At 41.9% G+C, this 7,255-nt stretch overlaps 1 long non-coding RNA gene across 1 annotated transcript; it reads left to right on the top strand.

Annotated features, from left to right (window-relative positions):
- LOC140420350 (uncharacterized) lies at positions 1 to 5,569 on the top strand. Its single transcript, XR_011946305.1, has 2 exons — positions 1 to 103; positions 1,366 to 5,569. It is a non-coding gene; the product is annotated as an uncharacterized lncRNA (long non-coding RNA).
- The last annotated feature ends 1,686 nt before the right edge of the window (positions 5,570 to 7,255 follow it).

The raw sequence follows: 7,255 nt of genomic DNA, 5'->3' as shown, positions 1-7,255 counted from the left end.
GACTCTGGTCCTCCAGTTGGTCCTCCAGTCAATCAGTGCGCGGGATTTGCATGAATGAAAATTGAGCTTCACAGACGGAAACTGCCTCCTGTCTCCAACATCTGTGAGTAAAACACTTTCTTTTCTCCCCCTTTCCATTTCTTTTCTCATTCTCACCTTCAATTGGTCACTTGCAGCAACTGAAGGGAAAGGAAGTGAATCAGGGAGGGTGCAGACTCTGCAAAGGTTGGCTCAGGTCTCTCTCTCTTAAAGACATTGACATCCTTTGCTCCCTGAGCTTGACACATTTATTTGTTTGGCTAAAAGGATGGTCTCTTTCCCAATGTTCACAATTCACGGGCTGATTTCCCGAGGAGATGGCTGACATTTAAAGGGTCAGTAAATTAATATCGGACAGAGATATGTCTAGTGTTATATAATACAGATTAGATATATTGATGGTTCTGTAATAAAGTGCATTTAATATTATTTCTAGTTGTGTAATATTGTACTGTAGAGGGCAGCACGGTGGCGCAGTGGTTAGCACTGCTGCCTTCCGACATTGGGGACCCGGGTTTGGTCCCAGCCCTTGGGTCACTGTCCGTGTGGAGTTTGCACATTCTCCCGTGTCTGCGTGGGTCTCATCCCCATAAACCCAGAAAGATGTGCAGGATAGGTGAATTGACCATGCTAAATTGCCCCTTGATTGGAAAAAATTAATCGGGTACTCTGAATTTAATTTTTTTTAAATACATACATTGTACTGTAGCTAAATTATATATTTCCAATCATCTCTTTCCTCGGAGGGTTGTTTGCCTCTGGATTTCTCTTCCACTGGGATCAGTGGAATTGAATATTTTCAAGTATGAGTTCTACCAATTTCTGATTGACAAGGGAGTCGAGGGTTATGGGGAACAGGCCGGAAAATTAAGAATTCTCTCCCCCAGAAGAGTGTGGAGCCTCAGTCATTAAGGATTTGCAAGATAGAGATTGGTAGGTTTCTAGATATTAAAGATATCAAGGGATATGGGGCATAGTGTGGGAAAATGGTGCTTATGTAGATCGTTCAATGATCTCATTGAATGGCTGAGCTGGTCCGAAGGGAAGAATGGCCGATTGCAGCTCCTATTTCTTATGAACCTCTCGGTCCAAGAGATGAAGTGGTCAGCGTGGATGTGTTGATCAGCCTGAATAAGCATCTTCAGGAGAATTGGGATGGTGAATATTAGATACAGCAGAGTGAGAATGGAGGGAGAGTGTGTGGGATGGAGGTTTACAGCTTTTGGGGAATGAGAGAGGAAAGAATGTTTCATAGAAACTAAAATTGTCTGTTCTGAATTTCTGCCCTGCACTAAATGTGATGTCTGTTGTGAATTCTACTTACAGGATATTAGAAAAGGAGGAATTACAGACAGACATCTCAAACCAAATGTCCAGATCTCACAGAATCACTCGATTATTAGGTTTGTGATTATCAACAGCCTTATAATCTGGAAGGAGAAATGTTTGTCCGCTTCAAAATATTTTAAACATCAGTGTGACTGGAAAGCACTGAGACACACAGGCACCTGAGTGAGAGTGTTCCAGTGCACTGACTGTGGAAAGAGCTTTAACCGATTTCACAACCTGATTAGTCATCATACCATTCACAGCGGGGAGAAATCATCCACATGTGAGTGGTAAAGGCTTCAACTGCTTGTCCAACCTGCAGAGACATTAGGGCAAGTGTACCATGGAGAAACCGTGGAAATGTGGGGATTGTGAGAAGAGATACAAAGCACCATCAGAGCTGGAAGCTCATCGACGCAGTCACACCGGGGAGAGGCCATTCACCTGCTTTCAATGTGGGACGGGATTCATTCTGCAATCCCACCTGCACAGACATCAGCAAATTCACACTGGGGAAAAGCCATTCACCTGCTCTCAGTGTGGGAAGGGGTTCAGTGATTCAACCACTCTGCAGAGACACCAGCGAGTTCACACTGGGGAGAAGCCATTCGCCTGCTCTCAGTGTGGGAAGGGATTTACTCAATTATCCAGCCTGCAGATACACCAGCAAATTCACACTGGGGAGAGACCATTCATCTGCTCTCAGTGTGAGAAGGGATTTCGTGATTCATCGCACCTGCGGAGACACCAACAAGTTCACAAGTGATTACAGGGATTGGATTCTGATGATTTTGTTTCTGCTCTCATTTACATCCAGGACTGCATTTCGCTCATCTGACAGTTGGTAAATGGGATTGGTCGGAACTTTGCTTTCTGCTGGACTAACCGGTCTGACTAATTTGCCTCCAGTGGGCTGATGCTTTTTGGGCCTTGTTGCGATTTTGGCTTCAAATTGCACATGAACCACAGAGTGAAAGGGGTCTGGAAGTTCGAAGATAATTATTTCTCATTTCTGTTTGGAAACCCCCAAAGCATGCCATGTTGCCATGAAGATGGCTATGGTGTTTTCATGTTTTTTTTGTCTAATTTATCTGGGTGTTTCCATAGAAGGAAACTATCAGCATGAGAGGCACTTTGTCTGAGGTGGACTGAGAAACTACAATAAATGGTATGTTCGGAGATAGGCAGTAGCTAATATTTAAGGAATTATTACATATTTACCAAGGGGTCAGTTAGCACAGCTAGCTGGCCGTCTGTTTCGTGATGTGGCACAATGCCAACAGCGTGGCTTCACCCCCGTAGCGGCTTTGGTTATCCATGAAGGCCCAGCCTTGTCAACATTGCCCCGCAACTGAGGTGTGGTGACCCTCCGTTTAAATCATCACCAGTCAGCTCGCTCTCTCTCTCAAAAGGGAGAGCAGCCTATGATATTTTGGGAATTTTAGCGACTTTAAATTCAAATATTTACATCAAATATAGATACCTTTCAGAAACAAAACTCAAACAGGAACAGCAAGCGTGGCTACAGGAAAGTTAAAGATTCCTTTTGATCAAAGGAAGGGACCCATAAACTGGACAAAATAGTAGTAAGCCTGAGGTTTTGGGGGCAGCGTGGTGGCACATTGGTTAGCACTGCTGCCTCACGGCACCGAGATCTCAGGTTCGATACTGGCTCTGGGTCACTATCTGCGGAGTTTACACATTCCCCCGTATTTCCGTGGGTTTCATCCCCACAACCCAAAGATGTGCAGGCTAGGTGGATTGGCCATGCTAAATTGCCCCTTAATTGGAAAAATGAACTGGGTACTCTAACTTTAAATTTAAAAAAATAAAAGCCTGAGGTTTCGGAAATTGTTTAGAATTCAGCTAAGGAGGATCAAGAAACTGATCAAGAGAAAATAGAATATGAGAGCAAACTGGTGAGAAACATAAAAACCGCCTGGAAAAGCTCCTATAGGAATGTGAAAAGGAAAAGATTAGCAAAGACCAATGTGGGTCCATTCCAGGCAGTGACAGGAGAGTTTATAATGGGGAATAAGGAAATGGCAGAGAAACTAAACAATGTGTGTCTGTCTTCATGGAGGAAGACACATTAATTGTCCCACGGGTCTAGTGAGCACGAGGGACTGAAAGAGGTTAGAATTGGTGAAAAAATAATATTGGAGAAATTAATGTGATTGAAAGTTAATAAATCCCCAAAAGCTGATGCTCCACATCCCAGAGTATTGAAAGAGGTGGCTGTAGAGATAGTGGATACATTGGTGATCATCTTTCAACATTCTATAGATTCTGGAACGGTTCCTGCAGATTGGAAGGTGGTAATTGTAACCCCACTATTTAAGGAGGGAGAGAGAAAACGGGGAACCACAGACCCATTAGCCTGACATCAGTAGGAGGGAAAATGCTACAATCTATTATAAAGGATGTGATAAGGTACGAATTAGGAACAGCAGTAGGCCACCCGGCCCCTCGAATGGCCTACTGCTGCCCCATTTCATCTGATTGTAGTATTTTTGTGAATCTTTGTTGCACCTTCTCCAAGGCCTCTATTTCCTTTTCCTAAATGGCGATCACAAATGTTTACAGTACTGCCTGTGTAATCTAACCCTGGTTCTAAACAAGTTTAACGTATTGAACAATTTGATCCCTCGAAAATGGAACCTTACTTTGGGGCCCCACACTTTCGGAAAGATGTGAAGTTCTCAGAGAGGGTGCAGAGGAGATATACGAGAATGGCACCTGGGATGAGGGACGTCAGTTAATTGGAGAGACTGGAGCAGATGACATTTCTCTCTATAGATCTATCCCTTTTCATTTATATCCCTCAGGTGCCCCTCCACCTTCCTATGGGAAACATTCCAATGTCTCTGCTTCGAATCCACTCATAGGAAGTGGATTCCTGGTATTTACCACTTTTCGTTATGTGCAAATGAGGTTCAGAAAGCACAGAAGGAGCCCAATCCACCCCTCGTGCCCATGCTGACTCTGAACATTATACATAACAAGGTCAAGGAAGCCATTTTTAACTCTAATATGTGACAGGAACTTTATTTCAAAAGTTAACACTGTATCAACCTAAATGCTTGAATAAGCTGCATAGCAACAGAAATTGTTTAAACTAAGGATTTCTTTTATCATTTTGATCAGCTACACATTATGTTTTGTCCAATCTGGCATCAAGTATAAGGCTGACACTTCAATCCGATCACGATGAGTAAGAAAGAAAGCTATTGTCTTCCAAAATTGTCTTATTGAATCAGTGGATCTTGTAGTAACCAAATGTATTAATTAAAGATTACTGTACTAATTAGCTAATTAGCTACCTGTCACTAACAGATGATTGAATAAGTACTCAGCCTTAATTGAGATACAATTAATGAATCAGTAATTATAGTAAAAGGCTGAGTTTTATTTGCTGTAAACATATAAAACCTTAATTGATGTGTATGTAAAGAATGTACAATGAAGTGGGTGGCATGGTGGTGCAGTGGTTAGCACTACTGCCTCACGGTGCCGAGGACCCGGGTTCGATCCCCGCTCCGGGTCACTGTCTGCATGGGTCTCACCCCCACAACCCAAAAGATGTGCAGGGTAGGTGGATTTGCCACGCTAAACTGTCCCTGAATTGGAAAAAAAAGAATTGGATACTCTAAATTTATTTTTAAAAAGAATGTGCAATGAAGATAAATGTACTGGCAAGAGAGACCTTCAAGCTCTGATTAGTCTCAACATTGGAAACTGTCTGAATAATGGGATTGTATAGAATCAGATAAAGGGATAGTATGAAACAGTTCTATTATATTCCTGTCTGAGATAATGAGAAAACGTTGTGTTAGTAATTTGGGAACCAATTCAATTAATCCAGTGACCAAATTGACCAATGGTCATGTTACAACAGGCCCAACTCTGATGTGAGGTAATGGTCACTTTGGGGATAAAAGTAGAGGTTCTGAAGGTCTTCCTTGCTGGCCAAGTACTGAAGACTCCCGAGGGCGAGTTCCAAGGAAATTACTGTCAAAGAAGGAGCCAGACTCTCGAGGCTGAATTCCACAAGAATTACTGTCAAAGAAGGAGCCAGAGAGAGGGTTACGCTTCTACAGACTGATCACCCACATGAAGTTGTAAATAGTCAATTTCTTAAAGTTGTTCAGTAAACCTTTTTCATTTAATAAACTTCTTTTAAAATTTTCTATCCAGAGAATTCTGCCTTTGCCTTAATTGTTTGAAGTTTTGTCTGACCCAAAGTGAATTTATTAAATGGTAAGTTGGGGGTGGCTGAATCAGTTAAGTTCCATAAAACAAGATCAGATGACAGAAGTCTTCAATTTAAAAACTTTCATTTCTATAGTGCCTTCCACAACCACAGGACGTCCCAAAGTGCTTTGCAACCAATGGAGTGTTTTTTGAAAAACTCTTTATTTTAATTTTCTCACGCCACACAGAAACAAAAGGTTAAAATGGTTAGAATTGTCCACATCAATCATTGGCATTGTTGACAGAAATATAACAGACACAGTATAACAAAGACACTTTTGGTTTTGAGAATCAAGTTACACGTACAGACAGGTGTCGATACAGCAGATAAACAAGAGTTTGATGATGATAACTGGTCCGTATAAAAGTTGCTTCCTTACATCGAGCATCAGTGAAAAATGACCACGGAAATAGATGGGAAAACACGTTTTTTTTTAAAAGGCAAATAAAATGTATATAATGAGTGGGGCTGGGTTGGGGGCTCTCTGTGGTTTAATTCATATGAATAATCCTGTTACTGGCAATCACCTTTGAAATAATGTTTGGCTCTGGGAGCGGAATGCATGCGGGATTCTGTCCATCTCAAATCGCTCTCTGACTTCGGATCACCAAGTTTCACAGGTTGGGGGAATGGATTTCAGCTATTTGAAGACAACACCCTTCATGACAGCAAAACTTGTAAAAGATTGTGTTGTTTTCTTCTTTCCATCCCTTCTGGAATTGTCCCTCACAGAGCAGCTGGAGGGGGGTTTGTGGGATGTCCATGTGCAACACCTCAGCCAATGTTTTGAATATCTTATGCCAATACTCTCTCAAATTTGGCCACGATCAGTATGTGTGGAAGTAATGATTTCCTGCAGTCTTTTCAGTAACTACTTATAGAGGAGGAACCAATTCTTACAGTAATATGTGGTATTCTAAAGTAGCTCGTAATGAGCTTCCATTTATATTCCCTCAGGATATTTGGGTCAGTGACGAGATTGGTCTCAGGACAAGTTTGATCCCAGTCTTCCACTGCTATCTCCTGTTGCAGTTCAACCGCTGCAAGCGCTGGAAGCCATCCTGTTAAACATGCCCAAAATGGGACTCTGTTTCTTTTCCATGAAATTGCCCCCTTCATGTTTGCAAAAAAAATGTTGTGTCTGTATGTATGCTAAAAATGTTAATATTTGGAAGGCCAAATTCCCCTCTGATCTGCTCAAAAGATTTTGGAGTATCTGCTGAAATATCTGGTGAAGGTGAGGCAATATTCAGACCATTTCTTAAAAAGTCCTTATCGTGCGTGGAGAGTATTAAATATTTTATAGACCCAATGGTGGTCAGAGCCGAAATTGAACCAGTTAAATGGAATGATTTCTGAATTTCTTTCCAAATACTGTCAGTCAATCTGGCATTCACTCATTCTGCAATCCCTTAAGTTGTTACCCAGAAATGGCAGTGCTGTTAATGGAAGTTGGGACGCAGGTTTCTCCAGGTTCAGCCACCGTGTGTCTACGCTGTCTGTTAACCAAGCTGTCACAGATTATAGTTGAGCTGCCCAAAAACGGGAGATCGGACAATGTAGCAAATTGAATGTAGATTCTGGAATCTGAATCAGTAACATCTGGAACAGGGACAACAATTTGGGGAGGAC

This window comes from Scyliorhinus torazame, chromosome 5 (assembly GCF_047496885.1).
Source record: "Scyliorhinus torazame isolate Kashiwa2021f chromosome 5, sScyTor2.1, whole genome shotgun sequence".
Lineage (NCBI taxonomy): Eukaryota > Metazoa > Chordata > Chondrichthyes > Carcharhiniformes > Scyliorhinidae > Scyliorhinus > Scyliorhinus torazame.
This window is presented reverse-complemented; position numbering and strand designations above follow the sequence as displayed.